At 44.9% G+C, this 26,393-nt stretch overlaps 1 long non-coding RNA gene across 2 annotated transcripts in view; it reads left to right on the top strand.

Moving 5' to 3' along the window:
- The window catches only part of LOC123798209 (uncharacterized), a 271,567-nt gene that overhangs the window by 113,730 nt on the left and 131,444 nt on the right, over nucleotides 1–26,393 (top strand). The window contains exons 4-5 of one of the 2 annotated variants that reach the window (XR_015724739.1): nucleotides 5,057–5,615; nucleotides 8,394–8,531. The exons of the other annotated variant lie outside the window; for it this stretch is intronic. This is a non-coding gene — a long non-coding RNA (uncharacterized LOC123798209). The remainder of the gene's footprint in view (nucleotides 1–5,056; nucleotides 5,616–8,393; nucleotides 8,532–26,393) is intronic. 2 annotated transcript variants of the gene reach the window in all.

The following is a 26,393-nucleotide window of genomic DNA, read 5'->3' as shown; positions in this document are numbered from 1 at the left end:
CTTAAATTTATATCATTTAACATGCTCACAGTTCCTAATAAGGAAAGTAAAGATTAGTAAAACAAACTATTAGGTTAGAAAGAACATGTCAAGATCGGCCCACTCTGAAAAATGTGACTCATTCTCAAGTTATATGCGTGTATGTATATGCATGTATGTATGAATAAAGCTCCAAAATGCCTACTAAGCGAACCAGGCACTTTCCCCAGTAATTTGCACACAAAACTTTGTATACAGCAGGTGCACCTTACTTAACTGCTTTGTATTGAGTATCTACCACAAGGAGTAGGGCAAGTAAACCTCGGAGTCAAGATTATCCTTGAAAAATCTCTTTAATGGCTTATGAAATAGAATATAGGGACAGCCTGAATGGGGCCAATAGAGCCAGGTTTTTCTCCAATAATGGATCAGACTGGTGTTTTGTTTGTTTGTTTTTGGCTGGGAACCAGATGAAATCGTCTAGCTCTTATTTGGAGGCCCTGAGGTACCCCAAACACTTCACTTTCAAGCCCTAGCCTTACATTCAGCCTTGCTTCTGAGAGATACAAGGGAAGTAAAACCAGGCAGGCTGGGGTACCTGAATGGCTCAGTCAGTTAAGTGTCTGCCTTTGGCTCAGGTCATGATCCTGGGGTCTTGGGGTCTTGGGATTGAGCCCTGCTCAGTGGGGAGTCTGCTTCTCCCTCTCTTCCCTGCTTATTCTCTCTCTCACTATCTCTCTCTCAAATAAATAATGAACAAAATCTTGGGGCGCCTGGGTGGCGCAGTCGTTGGGAGTCTGCCTTCGGCTCAGGGCGTGATCCTGGCGTTCCGGGATCGAGCCCCACATCAGGCTCCTCCACTAGGAGCCTGCTTCTTCCTCTCCCACTCCCCCTGCTTGTGTTCCCTCTCTCGCTGGCTGTCTCTCTCTATCAAATAAATAAATAAAATCTTTAAAAAAAAAAGAATAAAATATTAAAAAAAAAAATAAAACCAGGCAGCTGACAGCAAGCCCACTCTCGACCCTGTTACTGAGTAAGTGGAGGGGTGACTGGATTATCCACACTACTGAAAGTGTTATCTTTCTCTTTCCTTTCAGTGGCGGGGCGGGGGGCGGGGAATGGGCCAAATGTGCATAGTTGAATTTTTATCATATGATATGTTATGATTCTATGGTAAATATTTATTGAATTAATAAATATTTGAGATGGTAGTAGAAATTACTTGGTTCAGTGGCCCTACTGACTCTTGTATGAATATAAACTGAAAAAAATGGTTTAAATGTCTCTCAGATATAGCAAAGCATGTGAAAAAGACTAAGGAGAAATTACCCATCATTTTAGAAAAGAAAAAAAAAAGTAAAAAGGAGAAAAAAACCAAACAGACTACTTAGATGAAGGCCTTGCCATAAATATTCTAAATTCTTAGGGGTATAATATATAGCAATACTGGCAATTTTAATACTATCACTAATCATTTGGAATATCTGACATCCTTTCACTGTAATATTTGTGTATTTAGTGGAAACTTTTTGAAAAGTCATTCCACTAGCCAACAAAAGCCATTTCATAGTTATGATGTAATGGTAAGGTAGTATTTCAGGGCTGTCAAGATCAAAGACTTGAAATATGACTTATTAAAAAAAAGCATCTCAGGAGAGACCCCTCCAAACAGCCTTTTAAAGGAACTAACCAATAGCTCCTCATCTTCTGTTTTCCTTTGGCTTTTTGGAAATAAAATTATAAAAAAGATACATTCTCCAGAGGCTCATGAATTAAAATTAACGAGTGAAAATAATCCTAGATGAAACCTCTCCCTCGGATTTAAACAGTGAGAAATATACATATGAATGTATTGGCAATAAAAATAGGAAAACTCTACTCACTTTGTGAATTGGTCTCAACACCAAATCTGAAAATGGATGTCATGAAAACCACTTTATGGTTATTTTATTGATTGAAGGAAATTGTTTTATGCATGTGGGGTATCTGTCTAGTTTATCTTCTTGGGCCTAATAAGCCCAAACTGAAGTTTTTATTTATTTGTTTTTTTAGAGAGGGAGGGAGTGCAGGGGGTTTGAGGGAGAGAGAGAATCTCAAGCAGACTCCATGTGGAGTGTGGAGCCTGACGCCGGGCTCAATCTCACAACCCTGAGATCATGACCTCAGCCAAAATCAAGAGTCGGAGGCTCACCCGACTGAGCCACCCAGGCACTCCTAAAGATACTTTAAAACTGAAAATCCTTTCTGTATAATAAAATTCAAGTCAACATATAAGTTTTTCTATATTTTTGTGTGCTGACCACTATAAGCTTAGCTATAAACTATTGATCTGGTTTGAATGCACTGATTCCTGGGTGAACTCAGAAGGTTATTTTTTCCGCTTGTCTAAGGTGATGAAGAAAGGAGAAAAGTTGTAATTCTCCCTCGTACCACTCTCTAACTTCCCCAAGCTAAAAAAAGGAAAAATGAAAAACCAAACAATACTTATTCACAGATAAAGCATTTTTAGATGATGGTGATTTTTTTTGTCATCATGTGCCAACTCTTTATTTTTTACATATTTATTTTTTTAAGTAAGTTCTGTGCCCAGTGTAGGGCTGTGCCCAACGCAGAGATCAAGAGGTCCATGCTCTACCAACTGAGCCAGCCAGGTGCCCCTTGCCAACCCTTAATAGAAAAATAAGGAAAAAGAAAGTATTTATGGTAACTTCTTTCATTCTCTGGTAACTCAGAGTAGGATTCCAACTTAGTGTCTTCCATTTACAGTTCTGACGGATTTGACAGAGAACATCTTAATTTTTTTTAAGAAAACTGATCCACATCGGAGGAAGAATCAACTGAAAATCACATGTACATAAAAAAACCCCACAAAATTCGATTTTCCTCCAGAAAGATAAGATATTTGCTTCCGTCACTGAAAAATGCCAATGAAAAATCCAAATTGGTGCAGTGTGATATGCCCCCACTTGAGATTTGAGAATATGCTACTTCCAGGAAGGGATGTTATCCCAAGGTCTCCCCATATTGCTTGTCACTAAAAGGCTACTCTCCCTCATAAAGCACAAACCTGGCAATAACAATCATAGCAATACAACTAATAATATAGACCCACCACAACAATAGCAGCTACCATTTGACAGGGTCTGTGACTATGTGTCTGACACCAAAATTGGCAATTTGTGCTTGTTAATCTTCACAGCACTCCTTTAAAGAGGGGTTTTTAATCACCATTTTACAAATGATGAAACTGAGCTCAGAGATATGAAGTAACTTAATGTCTCATAATAAGGAAGTAGTAAAGCTACAGTTTGAACCCGTCTGACTTTTTTTTATAATAATTTTTTATTATGTTATGTTAGTCACCATATAGTACATCCCAAGTTTTTGATGTAAAGTTCCATGAACATGTCTGACTTTTTAAAAAAAGATTTATTTATTTTAGACAGAGGGGGAGAGAGAGGGAGAGAGCATGTGTGCACAGGCTGGGAGGGGCAAAGAGAGGTAGAGGAAGAGAATCTCAAGCCGACTCCCCACTGCGTACAGAGCCCAATGTGGGGCTCGATCTCACAACCTTGAGATCATGATCTGAGCTGAAACCAAGAGTCAGACACTTAACTGACTTAGTCACCCAGGAGCCCCGGCTTTTTTTAAATCAATTTTTTAAAAATTAAGTAATCTCGGGGCACCTGGGTGGCTCAGTCAGTTAAGTCCCTGCTCAGCAAGGAGTCTGCTTCTCCCACTCCCTCTGCCCCTTCCCCACTCCTTGAATGCACGTGCACATGCGTGCATGCTCTCTCTCTCAAATAAATATATAAAATTTAAAAAAAAATTAAGTAATCTCTATGCCCAAGTGGGGCTTGAACTCATGACCCTGAGACCAAGAGTCACATGCCCTACCGACTAAGCCAGCCAGGCACCCTAACCTGTGTTTGACTTTAAACACTCTAAGAAAATCTTTTTATTGAGGTATAATTGACACAGTATTAGTTTCAGGTGTACAACATAATGATGTTTGTATATTTGGCAAGATGATCACCACAGTTAGTCTAGATACCATCTGTCACTATACATAGTTACAATTTTGTTCTTGTGATGACAACTTTTAAGTTTCCTCTTAGCAACTTTCAAATAAACAATGCAGTATTATTAACTCTAAACACTCATTTGTACTCTCGTTTTCTAATACTCTAGCCAACTGTGAGGGCTATTTACCTTCCCATGGGGAGCCAAATAAATGTGGAGAGAGCATCTGGGAATTTTTCAGGAAGATTGAAGAATAAATGACTAGCACTGTTCTGGACATTCCTTTGCTAAACTTTGAAGGCCAGCCTCATTCACTGTGGTATTCCCATTGGCAGGCATGTAGGTGATCAATAAAGGTGAAATTAATTGAGATAATAGATGCTCATTAAATTGTTCTACAGTGAATTGAATTTTAGAACCACCACCACACCAACTGTCAAGGCTGTGCAATTTCTACCCAGGGGGAATTTAAGGAATGGCCATCTGGTTGAAAGGGGGCCCAGGTGGACTGTCTTGGAGCACATCAAGGGACGGGTGGTTTCAGTAACCGTGGTAATAAATGGAAGTGATGGTAACTTGGGGCACACTGTAGTCCTCACCAGACCACTCAGCATGGCATCTGAGTACTGATCCAGCCCAGTGATGGGTCAGTGGTCCCGTGGTCAGTGAAGAACCTGCCACCTCCCCCACGGGCATCGCAGAGAGGCTGTGAAGGACAGGAGGGCTCGGCCGGGTGCCTTTCCCTCCACGGTCAGCTATCTGCTGCCAGCAGTGATGCAGCTGGGCTGTTCAGGGTGTTTCCTCCAATGCGATGACAGTGTGATGGAAGAGCCATCGCCTTGAAACGTGCAGCCCTGCCAAGCCTTGGGAACGCTCATGTTCACATTTGCCTCGGCTGCTCTCCCGAGAACCCAACGCGCTTCGTGGGGCCCACAAATGGAGGGGAGGGAGGGGCACCTTCCCTAATGTAACATCTTAGCACATTAATCAAAACCAAAATAAAAGCAAATTTCCCCCAAACATAAACCCATGTTGATGACATATCTCTCTTCAGAGCAGAACTGTGGCAGGGGCCAGCTGGATGCGCCGGCTTCACGACCATGGATGTAACCAAGAAGAGTGCGGAGGATGTCGGAGATAAAGTTTCTCTGTCAGGGAAGAGATTTGAAACTGGCTTCAAAGGAAAGAGAGGGGCGTTATTGTTGAGGTTTGGGTCTCAGAGGAAGACATCTTTCCAGCTGAAACACTTAACACACCAAACCCAGAGAATTGGAATGAGAGCACCTGGGGGCCCGGGTCTCACTGATCTCTCTTCTCAGGAGCTGCAGTACTTTTGATATGTGTCTCCCGGGTCAGACCTGGATTAAACGAGGTCTTGTACCATTCTCTGGAGGTTTCTTTTCTGCATTCTGACCTCCCTTCCCAAACTAAGCGTTTTAAACCCAGAGGACGTTTTCCTCCTTTCTTGGCATCCGGCTGAGTGATTGCGAGCGAAAGCTTGTTGTAAACGGGAATGTACTTTACAAACAATAGTTCCCTCGAAGACTGCTAGATCCCTCCCAGAGCCTGGAACTGTGGCATCCTGAAGCAGAAGCTCAACAAAGACCCTTCGAGTAAGTAAGATGACTGATTGAAACAGCTCTCCTGTTGGCCAGTTTGAAAAACTGAAATCCTCATGGGCTCTTTCCAGTTTTGCTATGTTTCTGGAAGCAAGGCAAGGCGAGGAGAAAGACTGATGAGAAATGTTCACAAAGGCAGGGTGTTACATGTAATCTTTCCCCGAGAAGGAAAGGCCACAGCACAAGAGAAGTTTCTACCTTTTCCTTCTCTCCTGGGGGGGTGGGGGGAGGGGAGGCTCCTTGTTGTGATTCTGGGGAGAAAAAGAGGTATTTCCCGGAGCAGCCAAGAGAAGAGGCTTCAGTAAAACCTGAGCCTCTAGGTGCTTTCAACAAGAGTCTGTTGGACTTTTGACCCTTCACGTATTACCCAAAGAAACTCTTGTACCTTCTCATTTATGAAGTTGATCAAAGTGGGACAAACATACAATAAAATTAGCCCATAAAGTTAACATCACACTTGCTAGCTGTTAGAAGCGTCTAAGAATTTATGCCCGAGTTTCTATTTTATCTGTAACGATAACTTTGTTTTCACTGGAAGGGGAAGTTCCTCCTGCAGAGGGTAATTTAATTTTGTCAGTAACCAGACACACTCTGTTTGGATTTTGGAAACTTTTAAAATGGGAGCTTTCTATCAATCACCTGCCCCAAGCATGTTTGGATTATGGGCTCTTCGAGAAAGAGGCCCTCTGCTTATTGATGACGTGGTAGCCCAAGGGGATTTACTGTCTTATCAGTGGCGGCTTCCTCGAGAGAAATATTATCAATACCCATGTGTTAATTAGCAGGAACTGGCCTGGCCGCAGCTCTCCAGGCCACGTGGCTCCCCTTGCCCCCGTCCAGCCCAACACTGCCCTCTCAATGAGTGGCAGCCAGACACTTCTGAAGGGAGAGAATTCTAGCAACAGTGAAAACATAACTTTCTACTTCATCACAAGAAGCCAAACACAGAAACCATATTCAAAGAGTTCTTTGTCCACAAGATAACATTTGAATCGGAAACTTGTTTAGCCAGATTCTCTTGTTACAATTTACAGCTTCATCAGGTGGGGGCAGGGACTGGCACAATCCATCCTTTAAATAATAGGATGATTCCCACAGGAAGGTTGGCAACTCCAAATGTGTATTTTTAAAAATCCCTCATCTACCCGCACCACATCCTCCAGTGTGGAAAAATGTGCCTGTGATTTCTGGAGGGTGTTTGCTTGGGAAGGATTTGTACACAAATAACCACACAGAACAGCATGTGACTCCCCAAGTTGGAGAGGAAAAAGTAGCCGAGAGTCATATTAGGCGACCTTCCCTCCCAGGGATTCAAGATGGGAGCAGAGTTGGGAGGAATGGGGAGAAAGGGAAGGAGTGGACAGACATCTCCCTGCAGTCCTTTCCTGGGAGAACAATCGCCTTTGTTCAAAGCAGGCTGAGGGAGCTGTATGGGAAGTGCTGGATCTGGGAGCAGGGGCAGGTTAGGGCCTGTGTGTGCCCATGAGGTCTCCTGGTGACCAAGGGCCCGGGTGGGTGGGCCTGGAATGCTAAAGCAGGCTGAGGGGGTGTTTTGGCCCATTATCTGCCCACCTCTGCCCGGAGTTCTGACTGCTTCCCTCCTGAAGCCCCCTCTAGCATTCCTGAGGGGGTTGGAGGAAAGCACAGATTTCCTGCATCCCCGGGGAGAGCCAGGTTGGCTGCAGGGGGACGACAGGGATTCTGACTGCTGGGGGTGGGCGGGGGGGGGGGGGGTGAGGAGGTGGGGGAGTGGGGGGGTGTAGCTCTGGTCCTGGCTGGGCCACAATCACCTGGGGAGTTAAAACAAAACATAACAAATTCCTGGGCCCCCTAAGATCTTTTGAATTCAAGTCTCCATGGGGATTAAGTTTGAGAATTTGTTTCCCAAAGCTCCCCAGATATTTCTCATGCTACTGGTGAGGAAACTGATGACTTATAAGGTACCTTCTAGGATGAATACAGTCTTTGTTTTGTTTTAAACCTGCTAGTGCATGTGAACCAGTTGGGAATTTCAAATCCAAAAATTGGCCCAACTTCTAAGGGGCCTGAGCAGACCCCAGGACAGACTCCTGCAGCTGACACCTTTTCTAAAATAGGGTTGGGGAGAGCTATTCACCTGGAATCCTTCAGAATTCTGGTCTCCCTGGACAGGACTCTGTATCATCATTAGGCTTATGTTTTCAAGACCTGATGTCTTGGAAAAGTTAGGCATGGTTGATCTCAAGTTCAGGCCAGCCACCTGGAGGTGGGAGAGAATGTAACTAAGAAAACACTAATATGCTTCTTAGTCCAGAATGTTCTGCACAGCATGGCTCCTCTAGTCTCAGTCTCATCCTTCATGCCCCTTTTGCCTAAGCTCTTATTTAAGCACAGTCTCGTGTGTTTAAAGTGGATTTTTTGGTTTATATAGTGTTCTTGCAAAATGTATATTGTCTTTTTCATTGATTTGTTTAAGCATTTGTTGATTGCCTACTGTGTGCCCAGCATTTGGGAATACACTAGGGAAAAAAACCATCAGGGAGCCCTGCCCTCAAGCAATGTACATGACAACAGGAAATGAGAGTCAATAATCTATATGCATAAAGGTAAATGATCAGTGTGTTAGAAGGTATTAAATGCTATGGGAAAAATAATCGAGGAAAGGGGGATCAGAGGGATCAGGGGTTGTGAAAGTTGCAGTGTTAAATTTTCTCAGCATCTATTTCTTACTTCTTTTTCTTTCTTTCTTTCTCTCTCTCTCTTTTTAAAAGATTTTATTTATTTATTTGACAGAGAGAGAGCGCGCGCGTGCACACAAGCAGAAGCAGGGGGAGCGGCAGGCAGAGGGAGAAGGAGTTTCCCTGCTGAGCAGGGAGCCCAACCCGGGCTGGGCTTGATTCTAGGACTCCAGGATCATGACCCGAGCTAAAGGTAAATGCTTAACTGACCGAGCCACCCAGACTTTCCATTATTTCTTATTTCTGTAAATGGTATTACTACATATCTCATGTTGCCTTTTGCTTTTTTTTTTTTTTTTTTTACTTAGTGCCAGGATTTTATGTGCTGTAGAATATTCCCTGGTGTGTGTTTACCACCCTTACTTTTTCACTCTCCCAGTATAAACATTCCGATTGCTTCCAGTTTCCCACCGCCATGAATAATGGCTGCAATCAGAGTGATAAGTTAGAAAATGTATTTCGGATTTAGATCCAGAAGACGAATTTCTGTGTTATAAGGTTTACCTCTACTAAATTTCACCAAATGTGCCAGATTGCTCTCCAGAACTACTGTAACAGCCCACAGTCGCAACAGCACGTACAAGGGTCCCTAAGTCCTCATACTCCTGCTAATATTCTCCAGCTTCCTGGATGTTTTGGCAGAGCATTCTATCTTCTGCTTCTCCTTTTCCTCAAAATTTGGTATTGATATTTGATGTTTAATTTTAAATAAGGGACAGTGTATTATTATGGAAAAAGCACTGGTTTTTGGGCAAGCTCATGGTATGTGATCATGATCAGGTCATTACACGTCCCCAGATGTCAAGCTCCTGGAGGGTTCAAGGCTGATGTTGAACCAGTATGCATCAGTTAAGGGGGCCAGCTATCTTCTGGTCTAACATTCCAGTTGTCAAATGTCTTAAATCTGGACCAGATAATCTCAACATTCTTATATATCTGTGATTCTATGATTCTAGGCAGGGAAAATCTCATCTTTTTATAATCTCTGATATTCTGATCCAAGTACACCTTGTATAAAATGCAAGATGAAGCATGTTGTATTAAAACCAATCAATAGCATATTTATGCTTCTCATACATTATTTTTATCCTCACCAGGTTTCCTTTAGGTCCATCCATCTTGCCTCAGTGGTATTTGATATGGGAAAAAGGGAACTAGGAAGTCTAGGTCTCAGCCTAGAGCGTGACCTCAGGCATGTGATTTGTCTGTCATTATGCTATGGTTAGAAAGGACAAAGAGGATAATTCACAGTGACATCAGTAGTCAGGTTATGAGGCTTTTTTTTGGTTTTGTTTTATTTTTGCCTGTTTTGCCTAGATTCTGAAACAGAATGGATTTTTCCCTTCAGGCGTTTAGAGTTTTAAAATGTTTTCTTTAAAAAACAAGTGTTAGGGGCGCCTGGGTGGCACAGCGATTAAGCGTCTGCCTTCGGCTCAGGGCGTGATCCTGGCGTTGTGGGATCGAGCCCCACATCAGGCTCCTCCGCTATGAGCCTGCTTCTTCCCCTCCCACTCCCCCTGCTTGTGTTCCCCCTCTCGCTGGCTGTCTCTATCTCTGTCAGATAAATAAATAAAATCTTTAAATAAAAAAAATAAAAAATAAAAAACAAGTGTTTTCCCATAGTTTTTATTGCTAGAAAAATCACACAGCCTTTGGCACCACAATTCCTATTAATACTTTTCATTGATGTCTTCAAGTTTAACAGCATGTTTTTCTAGACAAGTTAAATATTTCTAGGCCTACTTATCTGAAGGTAGCATACAGAATAAGCAAATTAGTAATGGAATTTCTAATGAATGAATTTTTGTGTCCCTAACCTCTTGGGCCTGGCATATGAGAAACATTGTCAAGGGGAGCTTGATTTGGGTATGTAACTAAACTCCACTTATTGCTGTAATAAATCTAATAGACTGAAGAACTGAGTAAAATTAAGGAAAGTGAACATATAAATAAAGAGCCTCCACAGACATTTCTCTTAGCTCAGAGGCCTAATAGACATGTTGAGAGATTTTTTTTTTTTTTAAGTAGCCTTGATTCATTCATTCCAATCTATTGGCAAATTCTGTTGGCTCTACGTTAAGAGTATGTCCCATATATAATCACTTCTTACCCTCCAGGGCTTCCAGCTTGGCCCAGGGCTCCATTATTTCTCATCTGGACTCTGCCATAGTCTCCCATCTTCTATTCTTACTCTCCTGCAGTTCATTTTTTAATTTTTATTTGTTAAAGTGTTCTTTTTTTTTTTTTAAGATTTTATTTATTTATTTATTTATTTGAGAGAAAAAGAGCATGAGCAGGGGGTGGGAGGAATAGAGGGAGAGGGAGAAGCAGACTCATCCCTGAGCAGGGAGCCCAACGCAAGGTTCGACCCCAGGACCCTAATATCAGGATCTGAGCTGAAGGCAGAGGCTTAACAGACTGAGCCACCCAGGCATCCCTCTCTGCAGTTTACTGTCCATAATGTAACCACGTATTGCATCCCTGCTCAAAACCCTCCCATGGTTTCCCACCATACCCAGCATAAAACCCCACAGCCTTACTATGACCTTCAAGACCCAGCCTGTTCCAACTGGTGGCAGCTTCTTCAAGGTCATCTTCTCTTACTCCTCTTTCTTCCAGCCACTGGCACTTCAGATGTGCCAAGCACATTGCTGCCTCAAGGCCTTTGCTTGGCTGTTTCATCATCCTGGAATGCTCTTTCTTAGATAAATTTGCAACTTCCTCCCTCATATCATTCAGTTCTTCAGTCAGATGTTTTCAGTGTTTCCCTTATGATGATTCTATCACCACTTCACTCAAGTTTACCTTGTCTAATTTATGTTCATAGCACATGTTCCTGTATGACTTTATATATTTATTTATTTACTGCTCTCTGATGTCAGGAACTATTGTCTGTGTTTTTCACTGTAGTGTCCCCTAAAGCTTAGAATAATGTCTGGTACATAGTAGGTGCTCAGTAAATATCTGTTGAATGAATGAATTTATTTTTATTTTTTAAAAGATTTATTTATTTATTTGAAAGAGAAATGGAGGAGAGAGAAAGAATGGGACCATGTGGGGGGTGGGGGGCAGAGGGAGAGGGAGAGAAGCAGGCTCCCTGCAGAGCATGGAGCCCATCACCCTGAGTTCATGACCTGAGCTAAAACTAAGAGTTGGATGCCCAACCAACTGAGCCACCCAGGCGCCCCTGAATGAATTTATTTTTAAAATAAGTATTTACTATATACCTACTCATGTGTTGGGCATTGGTCTTACGCTCTTAATGTGCATAAGCAAAAAAAAAAAAATTAGATTGTAAAAGAAAAAACTCTGAAAACACTGTATAAAGAGATGCCAAAATCTGTAAAATAAATAAATAAAAGAGCTGTAGTTCCAGGTCTGAGTGGTCAAGTGGCCTTATCTAATGGCTTAAGTGGTGGTTAAGTCTGTCTTAGGACTTGTTAGTCTTCACCCTGGGGATTGGCTGCTCAGCCCAGTTGATTACTGGCCAGCTGTGCCTGAGGTCACAGGTTCCTGCCTCACGTGAATCTGAGAGCTTTGTTCTTACCACAACTCCAGATCTGTGGCTCTTGCCCTGACCAGCCTCACCTGGCCCAGCCCGACTATGACCTTCAAGGAGACCACTGGAGAAGAGAAGAATGGGTTTGCACAGGACCATCAATAGGCCTAGGAACCCTGCTTGCAGTTGTTTCAAAGCCAGCTGCTGTATCTGAAGATCACGTAGTCATGGCGGAGGGGGAAGTGTGATTGCATAGGGATGGGGTGCAGGGTGGCGGCTTTGTGGTAGCAGAATTTGACCTGTGAGGCCCCCTGGTAAAGGAAAACTACCCAGCTGACTTACCAAATCCATGTTAACAGTGGATGTCCAGGCAAATTTGGGCACAAACAAAATAATCATTTTCTCTCCTGAATTTATCAAAGGAAAACAGCTTTAAAATATCCCTAAAATCCTCAAGTAGGGTTTAATCTTTCTTGCCCAAATGCTTGCCCTGGTATTTCATGTGCTTCTCTGTCATCCCAAAGAGCTAAGGAAACACATCTCCCTTTTTATAGATGGGGAAAAATGAAGCAGAGACAGCCACATGAATCACTTGCTTATCTATGGTTATCAGCCCTGGCTGTCCTCATGCCCACAGAGATGCTTTTTAATGTAAATAGTGCTTTTAAATCCTTGGACCCCACCTGGTAATATATGTTCCTTACTATTGGCCAGTGGAGACAATAAGGATTGCTTAGAAGCAAGAAGGTGTGATTGGGAGGAACCTGAAAAACATTCTAGAGCCTGTTTTTTTCTTTGTCTTGGAAAGAATATTCTGCATCATGTAAAAGGAAGAAGGGGATGGATGAGAAGCCCTGGCTCTGCCTATGGCTGGCTAACTGGTCTCTGGGGTTGTCAGCGAAGACTTGGGGTGTCCCCTGCACTTTATAACTGGGTGGCAGGGGGTCCACAAAGACCAACACCTTTCACATGCAGTTCCTTTACCAGCTGCTGCAGGGAATAACTTGTTCTGTTGAGGTTAAAAAAGAAATAAAAAATCAATTCCTCTAAGTTGGATCAGGCCTAGTAAAATGTTAACTAAGGCCTTCTCTATCCTGAATCTCAGGGACTTGGTCTGGATATTCATAGGCCATGAGATCAGCATCACACAAGAACTGATAAATAGAAAAAAAAAATTTATCCTATAATTAGATCTAGAAGGAAATCCTGCCATTTGTGGCCAGTTGGATAGACTCTGAAGGCTTTATGCTAACAGAAGTCAGTCAGAGAGAGAAAGATAAATACAGGATGATACCACTTATATGTGGAATCTAAAAAAGACAAACTCAAAGAAACAGAGAGTAGAGTGGTGGTTACCAGGGTTTGGAGGAGGGGGAAATGGGGAGATATTGGTTAAAGGATACAAACTTCCAGTTGTAAGATAATAAGTTCTGGGGATCTAATATATGGCATGGTGATTATAGTTAATAATACAGTATCATATACTTAAAAGTTGCTATAAGAGTAGATCTTAAACGTTCTCACCACAAAAAAGAAATAACTATGTGACAGGATGGAGGTGGTAGGTACTACTATGGTAGTAATTATTTTGTAATTTATAAATGTATCAAATCAACATATTGCACACTTTATATTTACACAATGTTATGAGTCAATTATCCCAGTAAAATTGAAAAAAAAATTCAGGTCTTCATGTTGAGGTTCATGTTGTACCTGTTTACTGAAGTAACTAAAGTCTCAGAGCTGCTCCCTCTGTCAGGCTGGCCACAGATTGGACTGGGCCTCCTTTTAGCCCTGGGGGAAACTGAGGAAAAGAGTTGTTGAGGTCTCCGCCGAAGGTTGTGCCAAGGGAGTCAGTTGACGGCCAAGTTCCCCTCCTCCAAGTGCAATATGACTCTCCTTTCTGGTATGTTTATGGCACCTCAGAAGGTAATCTCATGTCAGCATGAGCTTTCCGGAATACATGCATCTCATATTCTGGGAAAAGCAGGCGGCGGGGGTGAAGGTGAGACAGGAAATCTTTCTGGAGGCTCTGAAGCCATTCCGGTTTTGGAGCCTCCCCAGCAACTCCCACAGAGTCAAGCCTTTGAAATTGCCTTGTGGAGAGCCTGGACCGGGAGCAGGATTGCCTCAATCTGCTCCAGCCCCGCTTCCTTTCTTGGGACCCTGTGAGCGGAACGGAGCGGCGCCCCGGGGAAGACATGAGGAGAATGGGCTGATGGAGGGATGTGGGCACCAGCTGGCTGGCTGCCATCGCAATGCCTGTCAGCAGGCTACAGGGTGGCTTTTCTTCAGGGTTTGCTCCCAGAGCCAGAGAGGCTGGGTGCCAGGAGAGTTTTTCCTCTTCGGGAAAAGCTGCATCCATCTGGCCTGCTTTGCAGCCCGTGGTCTCTTGACTGAAGAGCTTTCCTGTCACCGGGCATGGATCCCCCTAGGCTAGATCTCTGCTGTCACCAACAGGAGCTGCTGGGCCTGGAAGAGGCAGCCAGGGAGGGGTCTACACGGGAGTGTGTCTGGGCAGCTGGACTGACCCTGCCACCAGTTTGTCCACCCCACAGACATCCGTTAAGGATGTCCCCTGGATGTGGACTTGGCCTGTTGATACGGTCTCAGATAGAATCGTCAAGAATGGCAGTCCAGTATCCTTAGGCCTGAAGGGGTCTTGTAGATCATCCTGCGCAGCTCCTTTATTTTTGGCAGGTGAGAAAACCGAGGTGTGGAGAAGTAGCTTGCTCGGGGTCTTGCAGGAAACCCAGGTTCAAGACCCGATGCCGCTACTGCCTTGCGTGGCCTTCAGCCAGTTACTCCACCTTGCTGGTCTAGTTCCTCACCGTGTGAGGAACGAATAGGAAAACTTCCCAATCCACAGGCTAACGTGGGAGTTCAATGAGATAATGCAAGAGAATCGCTCGTCATGGGGCCTCTGCTCATGTCCGTCGCCGAATCTGTGTTAGCATTTGATCATTGCCATGCCATTGGCAACGTGACAGCATGAAGATTTTGGAAGCCAGCGTCTGCAGCCCAGGCACGGCACGGCACGACTGTTTACCAAATGCCTCCAAAGTCACTGCCACCTTCTGTCCTCCCCATTTTTTGTGAACTAGAGCAGTCCATTCTCCTTTTTTCCATTTTTCTAATGAGAAAACTTCACAGATGGACCTTGACACCGAGTCCTCTACCTCCTAGCTCCCCCTGCTCATTCTGCCTTCCCCTGCTGCCAATTAGAATATCCCTGCTTCTAGAATACTCCACTGGCTTTGGAGAAGAGGGAATCCCCTGCCCCCATGAATGCAAATCACCTCAGTCTTCTTACCCTCTTCTAGTTGCTTCTGAGTTCATCCTGGGAGCCTGGGGCTTCCTGGGCAGAGGCTTGCATCTGAAGGAAGGATACCACGTTCTTCCCAGCTCCACATTCGTGGCCAGTGGCAACTCTCACAGCAAACAAAGAATTACTATCAATTGTGTTAAAACAGCTGAAGGGATTTATGGATGTTTTCTGAGAATCTATGGACATAGACCCACACTGAACGGAGCCCAGAGGAAGCACAGTGACCCCTGTTACACGGGAAGATGAGTTTAATATATACAGGGTGAGGTTAGGGGGTAGAGGGAGAAAACAGAAGGGAAGAGAGTTCACCCTGTTAAGTATGTACAGTTTGAGCCCTGGGTTTCCAAAAGTGGTGGCAGGAGGATCATTTCTGTAACACATTCCTTCCACTAAAGCACCTTGCAGGAGAAACCACAGCAGCATAAGCACCCTTCGTGAATATTAGTCTGTGAACTCCTCCAGCCACTGGGAAACTGGGACTGGTGCTAACCTGCTCCCTCCCCAACCCTCAAAGGCAAACAGCCCTCAAGGAAAAACCCACAGGCTGAGAGAGCAGAGGTCTTCCCGGCAGAGGGGTCAGAGGGCATGGCCAGGGGAGGGGTCAGCTTTGTTTCCACTCTGTGTTGGTGAAAGCCAAACCTTTATGGAACTTTTCTAGCTGCATTTTGGGCTATTTAGCTTCAAAAACAAAAGATTTATTTTTCCCCTTCTCCTTTTGGGTTTTGTCCTCTGCTGACAGCAGTGACATATGCAGGTCTGGAGGCTGTTAAGGCCAGGCCTGGCTCTCCCCCATCCTGAGGAAAAGAAAAGATAGGATCTTAATTAAAAGAGAACCCAACGTGTGTAAAGCCAGCACAAACATTCCCATCACCCACCGTTGCTCCTCTGATCTTTTCAATAGAGAAAGGAACAAGAGTGGTGTGGTGGGGCATGCCTTTCATAATACACTGTTTGCACAACCTGCTACATGTTAGAAAGCTCTTCCACAGGCTTCAGTATCCTGTGTGATCCCTGCATCTGTTCTGTGACATGGGGCATATGACTCCCTTTTACAGACAAGAAAACTGAGGCTTATACATAACCGCACCAAGGTCGAAGAGGAAGACCTACAACTCCAACCCAAGTTTCTGTCTCCAAACACAGGGACCTTCTCAATAGATATTCTTCCTTTCTTCCTTCCTTCCTTCCTTCCTTCCTTCCTTCCTTCCTTCCTTCCTTCCTTCCTTTCTTTCTTTCTTTCTTTCTTTCTTTCTTTCTTTCTTCTTTCTTTCTTTCAAAGATTTTTTAAATTTATTTGACAGAGAGATAGCCAGCAAGAGAGGGAACACAAGCAGGGGGAGTGGGAGAGGAAGAAGCAGGCTCCCAGCGGAGCAGGGAGCCCGATGTGGGGCTCGATCCCAGGGCCTTGGGATCTCGCCCTGGGCCCAAGGCAGACGCTTAATGACTGAGCCACCCAGGTGCCCCCCTCAATAGATTTCTAAGTGATCTGATTTAACTTCTCTGGGTCTCAGTTCCCAAATCTGCAGAAGAAGGCTATTCTTTAGGTTCCATTTGGATCTTCTCAACTGTTCTCTCATTTTGGTCCTTCACAAGAGAAAGTAAATCAAAGGGGTGTCAGGAGCTTGGGAAGAAATCAAGTTGGGTATCTCAGTAGCTTCTAGGGCTTTGTATCAAGTCCCCAACATGGTGACAAAGATGGGTTTTCCATGTTATTCTCAAATGCCAACCAGCATGGTTATAAAATAAAAAAATCAATCTGGACTATCTCCATAGGAGCCCTCTAGCTTTTTTTCGCCCTTAGCTAAACTCTGTGCCTAACATGGGGCTTGAACACATGAGCCCAAGATCAAGAGTCACGTGCTCTACCGACTGAGCCAGCCAGGCACACACCTTTGAATGTAGAAGCTGCTGCTAGCATTGTCAGGTGTCTAAAAGTATGTGATTTTGGCAAAAAATACAGTCTTGTCTACAACACCATGATATTGTTGGTAGAGATGTGATGGTGAAATATACTGTTGGTCTTCTGTACCTAGCTTGGACTTCAGGGAGTGTACTCGCAGCAGGAATTTGGGGCAGGAATTTTAATTAGGTCCTTTGTGAGTGACAGGTGACTTAGGACATAATAATGCCTTGATTCAGAGCAACTTCTTTTTTAGTACTTGGGTGGAAAGCTCTATCTCAATTTCCATAATCAGATGAAAGGGTTCTGGTGACTTTTCTGACTGCCACCAGGATATGTGTTTAAACGTCCTGATCCCTACTATTATACTGGCGATTGTGGAGTAGTGGAGAGATTGGCCTGCAGCCATGATAAGGTACTTTCTTCAGGAGTGGGTCTCGGTGGAGAAACCCGGGGGTAGAGAAATGAGCCCTTTGAGACTGAGCTCAGCACCTGTCCCTCTTTTATGCCTTTTGTTTCTGGGTGGGAGAAACCAGAGGGCATCAGGGAACCTACCCTGCTCCACAGTTCCTTCACTTGTCTAGTTTCAAATCTGTTGGGAGTGTGACATCATGGAGAGGATACCAGAGGTGAGCACTGTGGGAAAGTTTATTTTTTCCCCTATTTTTCCCCTTCGCCGCTTCTGTAATCACAGTGATGAGGCAAAGGATAGTTGAGGTGGTAGAACATAGTCGAGGCTGGCAGTTTGGGCTGAGGAGTTAGACTCCCTGGGGCCAAATTCTAGCTCTTGCAAGCTGGGATTTTGGCAAGTTATTTTACCTCAGTGTTCCTTTTTTCTTATCTATAAAATGAGGATAATAATGGTTTCGACCACAGAGGTTGCTGAGGGAGTTCAGCTAAATGGCTACCATGGCTTGCAGCAGACAAGGAGTACCTGTTTATGTAGTTATTACCGTGAGCTCCCACTTGGGCTACGGCATAGGGGAGAGTGTCCCTTCTCCCCAGCACTGGTCAGGGCCAAACACTTCTCTCTGGCTGTAGAATACTGGGAATTGGCCTATCCTTTTATTCCCCCCACAGTCTTTTATTTATTTATTTTTTCCAGAAATTTGGGGATAGTTAAGCAAATCTGAAAATTGTGCAGACACCCAAGCTTCTGCGGCTCCCTCCCTGCTGCTGGAGGAAGAGAGGGGATGTGTGTGTCCCGCTTGGCCCTTTTTGGGTTCACTGCCAGAATCCAAAGCTCGAATCAGAGCCAAGTGGGGTGTACTGGGCAGCTCACTTGACCAACCTGGCTCTAAGCAGGCTGCTGGGTGGAAGAGCTCTCTGATCCCCAGGGAAGCCAAACTCCAGGCTGCTCTGCAGGGAACAGCCACGATGGGAAGCAGGTGCCGATGCCCCACATCTCCTGGAACAGGAGTCTTCAGAGCGGCCCAGGAGTCAGTCAGAACAAAATTGCAAGGAAGAGTTTGTCTCCTTCACCAGATTCTCAGAGGGGTCTAGGACCCTAAAAAGGGAAAGAACCATTGTTAGAGAGGATGGTGGGATAGCTGTAGCTGAAAACAAGGACCTGGGTGAATGTCCCAATACTGGCTGGTCATTAATGAATAAATTGGGGTCCTGCCCAGGGCTTAGCTGTGAATGGTCTTGTGTGAGAACACGAAGGGGGCCGGTGCTCTCTGACCATGTGAAACAACCACATTGTCTCCAGCTGACAGGCAGTTGGGATAACAAAGCAAGGATTCTTCTGGTCAAATAACTGGTTTGGGTCAACAATATGACACTAATTAGTACATTTACTAATGGATTGTCCCCTTTAAGGACTCAAGGGGGGGATCACGACAGATGTGAGTTTCTGGGGATGCTGTGGAAACTTACTGAGAGGACAAAAGGTACTGGTTTCTTCCCAGGGTAGGGAGAGTTCCCTCACTCTATGGTTCACTTGAGCCCCTCAGCATCCCTTTTCTTTCCCTGTGCCTGCCCTATTCTCAGCAATAGTGACAACCACAGCCATTTCATTTTCAGGGAAAGGACTGCAGACCAGGCACCTGGGTCAAACGTATTCCCATTATTATCTAAATTAATCCCAACGAGACTGTAGGCATTCGAATGTAGGCATTATTATGATTTTGCAGACAAGGCATATCACGGAGTGTAGGGAGATGAACTCCCTTTTCCACAGTAGTATACAGATAAGCCCAGATTCACATGGTCTCCCTAACTCCAGTGGCTTTGTACCACCCTGCCACCCTCCTTCACCTTCTGCTTAAGTCCTACATCACAGATGAGAGTTAAGAGTGCTTCCCCAGGGGCACCTGGCTGGCTCTGTTGATAGAGCATGCAACTCTTGATCTCAGGACTGTGAGTTCAAGCCCCATGTTGGCCGTAGAAATTGCTTCAAAAGAAAATCTTAAAGAAAAAAAAAAAGAGTGCCTCCCTGTTCAGGTCTATCCAAGAGAAAATGGCAAAGAGAACAGGACAGCTTTGTCAGTGTCTCTGTATGTTGGGGTGTTGTGTAGTGTTGAGTGATGTACGTGTGTTGAGGTATCACCTACTGTTGGGGGTATTGTGTGTGTCGGGTATTGTATAGTGTTGGGATGTTATGTGTATTGATATATTATGTAGTATTGAGGGTGTTGCACGTGTGTGGTGTGGTGTGGTGTCATATAGTATTGGGGGTGTTGTGGTGTTATGTGTACTGGGGATGGTGTGGGTCTGTTGGAGAGTTGTATAGTGTTAGGAGTGCTATGTGTGTGTTGGGGAGTTATACAGTGCTGTGAGTGTGTGTGCTGGGGGTTGTATGTGACAGGAGGAGAGCAAGACTCTTGTCTCATGCTTGGCTGGTCACTCCTTGGATGGGGACTTTACTCCTCCTGCCAAGGCCCCAACTGTTGCTGCTCCCTGCTGCCACGTCCCCCCCCAGCCTGACGGAGATGAAGCAGCTGGCCCTCCATTGCTTTCCTCTCTGACCTTGATGTGGGGCTGGAACTGGCTGCCAGCTCAGTGCCAGGAAGCAAGAGGACAGGCTGTCAGTGACAACTTAGGGTCCAAGCATCTCTGTGTGGGCTGATGCATTTATAAAGGCTTGGTGCTTGGGGCTGTGCTCTGTGCCTATAAATATCTGAAGAAATGAAGGATTTGCCAAACCTTGCTTTGTAGAGCCCATTGGAGAGACGTGCTTTTTATCTATTATCAGATATTACTGCAAAGATAATAATAAAAAATAGCTAATGCTTATATAATGCTTACGATGCACCAGGCACTGTTTTAATTGCTCTACATATATTATCTAATTTAATCCTTATAAGGACCCTAAGGGGTAGCTCCATTTATTATCCCCATTTTATAAGCAAAGAGCCTGAGGCACAGAGATGTTAAGTAACCTACCCAAGCTAACACAGAAAGAAGCTGAGGTAGGGTCCATAAACCAGGCCCATGCTTTATAAACCTGCATCCTTGCTCTTAACTTCTAGATTGTCTGGCCCCATTATGCCAGGCATAGCGACAAGCAACTCTGACTCTTGTCCCAGGGCAGGCAGCTGTACCTCCACTTCTTATAGGTCTTGGGATCCTTGAGGCTGGTGAGGCTTCATGGCTAAGGTAATAAAGGCTTCGGCAAGCTTTTATTTCGACCAGAGCTTCCCTCGCAGGGTTGAAAAATCCATTTCTCAGCCTGCTGGTCTCCGGTGTTTGCAACAAGAGCCTTTTCTATTGAAAGACTTAGGGAAGATGGTCTAGAAAAGCCCCAGATAGAAGACAAAGGAGGTAAAAGGCCACAATCTTTCCCTGCTGGCTCGGGAATAGTCATCTTTATCCCCAGGACTCAATTTCTTTGCATCCCGAATGTTGAAAGAAAAGACTTGTGCCATTAAAAATAAAATTTTTAAAGAAAAAAAAAAAAGCTATCTTTGTCTCTGTGCATCTCCACACCCTCTTAGATGTGTCTTCATAAAAGACACATCTCAGTGAGATGAGTGCATTCCCGGAGTGTTAAGGGGTAAATGAAACAGTAAGTGGACCAGCCACTTGGTTATTTGACAATCCTCTGTGGGGGAATAACTTAGGACAATGCCCTGTAAGGATCTCAGAGATGCAAAAAAGGAGGATGTCAAAAGGCAAAGGGATTCTTGGTTGGGGGTAGCCAGGGAGGAATGAAGGAAATGTATCTAATGAAATTATACCAGCCTGTAAAGAGCAGGAAAAAACAAACCAACATTTTTAACCGCTGAGGAATTCACGCTGAGCTCAGACAAGACAATGGATTTATTTACAGGTGCCCCTGTAGTGCATGTTGGGGCGGGGTGGTGGAGCGTGCTTTTGGCTCCAAGAATTTTCCTTGACTAGAAAGTGGATTTCTTGGCAGAAGTGGAACCTGTCTAGTTTCGATTTTCAGATTCCGTAAGGAGAGAAGAAGTTCCCTGGGACTCACATAAAAGTCTGTTTCTGTTGGATAGTCAAGAAGATCCGTCACTATATTTGTCTCAAGACCAGGTCCATGAGGGATACCTCATCTGTAGGCTGGCGCATGCTCTTGGGCTGTCTGCTACTTCCCTCACAGCAACAGGAGACAGAAGGAGCCTGAGGGGGGCCATTAGAAATCCCAGTGGTCTGAGTCTCAGCCCTAGACCCAGTTTGAGGCCATTACTGATCTACTTAAGGCAAAGGAACTAAGTTCAGAAACAGATGTAGAAGAAAATAAAAACAAATTCCCCAAAGGAAAAACCCAGACGGCTTGGGCACAGAGTCAACTATATTCATAATAGGAGTGGGGAAGGAGTTCCATGCCTGTCCAGAGTGGTTTGGAAGCACTTCCCCACCCCCTCTCTAAAACTTCTCAACCAAGAACTAGAGGGGGGAGGGTATCTTTAGGATTTTTCTAGAGCAGTCTGGACACTAGCCTGCCTCTCTGTATTCTTATCATCCTGGGATTGGGCTAGAACCAGGTGAGTCTTATAGAATACCAAGAAAAGAAGCCTTTGAAACTTTCCTTCATAATTCCTGAACTCCACATGTCCTAGTAATGTATCCCACTTTCTAAGAGCCAGGGAGTTTTCAGAGTTAGGGAGCTTTGTGTAACCTAGGCCACCTCATGCTGCAGATAACTGTTCCATTAGTTAATATTCTCCAGTCTAGGATCTGATGAAGAGTCTTTTCCCAAAGCCAGTCTTTCTCCTTGGGTGACTGCTTATGGCTGAGGCAAACCTGGCTAATGGTCACAGTGGATGGTGGTGGGCACGGAGGGTGCTCTCTCTGTCGTAGAACCACAGAATCACAGTGCTTCGAGGGCCCCTAAATGGAATCTACATCTTGAGGCTCGAGACAGTGAACTTCAGAGTAAAACCAAAATGAGCTTTCTTGAACCCCTCCCCACCATTCCCATATCACCTCTCAGGCATCATCTTCTACCACTTTCTACATCTCTTATTTTGCTCCAGCCACACTGCCTAGCTGTTCCCTGAACATCCCAACATGCTTCCAGCCTCAGAGCCTTTGCGCTGGCTGATTCCTTTTGCCTGGAACTCTTTTCCAAAATACATAGCTAAGTCCCTCATCTCTTTTGAGTCCATTCAAATGTCACTTCCTCAGTGAGGTTTGCCCTGACCACACTATCTAAAAATTCCAGCTCCCTCTCCCCACCTTCTGAGGGTGTAGGAATCTTTTTTTGTTCATTGTTCCAAGCACTTAGAACGGTCCTGGCACATAGAAGTCCCTCAGTACATATTTTTTGAATGCACAAACTTTACTAGACTTGCTTCTTGATGGGGAAAAAAGAGGGAACTCATAATTAGTGTATGGGGACTCTTGAGATGGTCACTAGTCAGTATTATGTAGTTATCAATGCCAGAGACAGAGTTTGAACCCAGAGCAGTTGAAATCTTGGCTGTCTGCCATCTATTAGCTCTGTGACCTTGGGTAACCTACCTAGCCTTGCCGAGTCTCCATTTTCTCACTTGTAAAATGAGCATCAGTTGCTCCTTCCACACAGTTAATTGTAAGAATTAAGGGTTATATCACCCCATAAACCGGTCCTGTAGTTCAGGTCTCAGCTCAAATGCCAACTCCTAGAAAACCTTTCCTAGCTGTTCATTCTAAAGTAGCTCCCTAGATGGGGCACCTGGGTGGCTCAGTAGGTTAAGCGTCTGCCTTTGGCTCAGGTCATGATCTCAAATCATGATCTCAGTGCTGGGATCAAGTCCCACATCAGGCTCCCTACTCAGCAGGAAGTCTGCTTGTTCCTCTCCATCTGCTCCTCTCCCCTACTCATGCTCTCTTTCTCTCTCTCTCCTCTCCCTCAAATAAATAAATAAAATCTTAAAAAAGTATATAAAGTAGCTCCCTAGATAGTGCCTAGCATTCAGCTGGCACTCAGTAAATATTTGTTTAACAAATGACTCCTCCACTGAAAATGTATCACTGAGCTATAGATAAAATCCAAATTCTTTTTCAGGGCTCAAAGTTTCCATCTAGTTTCAGCGCCTTCTCTGCCATTTTTAGGCCTTATGTCAGCTGGAAAACCCTGAACCCCACCCTTCACCTTTGCACCAATACCCTTCATCCACATAAGGGGTGAGCAAGCAATTGCCCATGGCCCAAATCTGGCCCAGGAACTGAGAATGATTTATATATATATTTTTAAAGATTTTATTTATTTATTTGAAAGAGAGAGAGAGAAAGAGAGAGAGTACAACCGGGGGGCGGGGGAGCAGCAGAGGGAGAGGGAGAAGCAGGCTCCCCACTGAGCAGGGAGCCCAATGTGGGGCTTGATCCCAGGACCCCGGGATCATGACATGAGGCAAAGGCAGACACCTAACCGACTGAGCCACCCAGGTGCCCTGATTTTTACATTTTCAAATGATAGACAAAAAGTCACAGCAAGATTATAATTGTGACCCTGAACATAATGTGAAACTTAAATTCCAACGTCCATAAATAAAGTTTTATTGGAACACAGCCAGGCATATTCATTTCCATTTTGCCTGTGGCTGCTTTTATGCTGCCACGCAGAACTGAGAGTTAAGACAGATACTATAAAGCCCACAAAGCCTAAAATATTTACTATCTGGCTGTCATACTGTCACAGGGCCATAGGGAACTTTACAAAAAATTTGCCAACGCCAATCTAGATATTTTCTGCTTCCTCTTCAAGTCACACCTGAACCATTGCTTTCTGGGAAGATTTGTCAATGCACCAAGACTGGGGTAGGGAGCCCTCCTGAATGTGCTCCCAATTTTCTGTTTACTCTTCTGTCTTCCCCAGGGTGGGGACAGGTCCCTCATGTTCTTTGCTGCATCTGATGTCTAGAACAATGCCTGAAGCATGGCAGGTGATCCATAAATATTTGTTGTGTGAACAAATGGCATTTAAGTCTCCTTTTTCCCAATTGAAGAGAGAAGATGTTCAAATGTGCAGCCCAGAGACAAGGCTCAAGGAGATTTGTGCAGGGAGACTTTGCTGAGGTCTGGAGTCCTTGAGAAAAGCCTGCTGCTCCTCTCCAGCTACAGGGTTTGGGAGCTGCCGGGACCTTTGCAGGAAGTGAGCAGTCTATGTGGATGGGAATGGAGATCTCAGAGTTGGAAATAAACAGGGTGAAATAAATGTCTCCCACAGAGACAGCAACTGTAATGCTTCCGCTGAACATTTGCTTGATGGCGTTTGGAGGTTTTGGCAGTAGCTTGTCGTTTATTCACATTCTTAATTACTTTATGCTCAAGCACAAAGCAACAACCCCACGGAGGCCACTGTTCCCTTCATGTCCTCAGTCTTATAGGGCATTTCATGATGAAAATTACCGCCAAAACAACCTTCCTGTTCCCTATGAAGAGACTGTGATTATCTTCATCAAATCAGTGGGGCCATTTAATGTCACTCTGAGGCGCACCCTGAGAGGATCCATGTGAGGTCTTGGCTACGGGCTGTGCACGCAGAGCTGAGCCCGGAAAGGCCTGCTGGTGGTCCTAAATTCAAAGGCAGCAACTGAGTTAACAGCCAGCCAGACCACATTTTCTGAGTCAAACTTTACCTCTGACACCTAGAGGTTGATCCAACTAGAGCACCTTGAAACTTAAAAAACAAAAAAATTCAATTCTGTCTAATTCTCCAAATGTTTGCAATAACTGTGCGGAAGGCGTGGTTCCATGGGTAGGGTAGCGTGACAGTGCAGAGATCTGACAGCCAATGAGGCACAGTCTCTTCATGCTGAGAATTCATGCTTTGGGTCCAAAATAAGACCTCTTTTCCAGAAGGAGCTTAGAGGACAACATTTCTCCCAGGTAGTAAGATGTATGTAGAAATACAGCAAGAAGACCATCTATGCTGTATAAATAATGCTTCTCCCCCTGCTACTTGGCGTCCCTCAGGTTTTGGCTTTAGTTTTTCAGACTGCCATCAATGCTCTTGGAAGGTGGTGCTTCTGACCCTCAGGCAGGGGTGCACTGGTAAATGTTTAACAACTCAGCTGGGGAGACGGTGGGGCTGATTTGCAGTATTTGCCGATTCACGATTCACATGGTTTCAGTACTTCCCCCACGGCTGACTTCAAGCCACCAGCGTGACATCAACCATCTCACAAAATTCCTGAAAAGGTAACGATTGACTCCCTTGAGCCAGTCTAGGCACTCTGGGTGGGGTCAGTACCCGGAACTCTCAAGGACCGCCACCCCAGCCTTAACTCCAAAGGCCAGGTTCTTCTGGGCTGAACTTCCGTCACAAATGTGAGGCCCTGGTATGGGTGAGCTGGCCGGCCAAGTCTCCCGCATGGAGCTCCAAGAGCAGAATGGAGTCCTGGAATTTGCAGGGGCTCCTAGGTCCTCAGTGCCTTGAGGGGGGTTATGCACAGAGGGTCCCCTCCCAGGTCTGGTGGAAAACCCCCAGATTGGCCTGCTTTGTGCCTGATCTTTAGCTCCATGTGCATGAGAATGGGTCCGTGGCAGGTGGCCTCGGGGTGGGTATGAATAGCTGTAATTGTCCCCGTGTCAAAAGGATGAGCCAGGAAACCGGAATGGGACTGGAGGAAGGGTGGGGGTGGGATGCTGCTCTCAGTGAATTAGGCCTTTTCTATTGATTCCATAAGGCTACATAATGAGCTGCTTCTGACCTCCCGGGGGCCAAGGGTGGGCGTCACGCCCTCCCCTGCTGAACATGTTCTGCCTTTGTTTACCTATTATGGCTCTGGGAAGGAAACCTGATTTGGAGCTGGCTGTTAGGTGTCTGCTGGGAGGAGGAAGAAAAGTATGTGGAGCCATACTACCTCTGATACCATTGGCAAGGAGCTGCACCTCTCTGAGCTCAGTCTCTTCACCTGTAAAATGGGAACTATAATAATCCCAG

Source organism: Ursus americanus, chromosome 1 (assembly GCF_024610735.1).
Source record: "Ursus americanus isolate L20-20 chromosome 1, mUrsAme1.1.p, whole genome shotgun sequence".
Taxonomy (NCBI): domain Eukaryota; kingdom Metazoa; phylum Chordata; class Mammalia; order Carnivora; family Ursidae; genus Ursus; species Ursus americanus.
The sequence above is the reverse complement of the archived record's forward strand: the minus strand, read 5'-3'. Positions and strand labels throughout refer to the sequence as shown.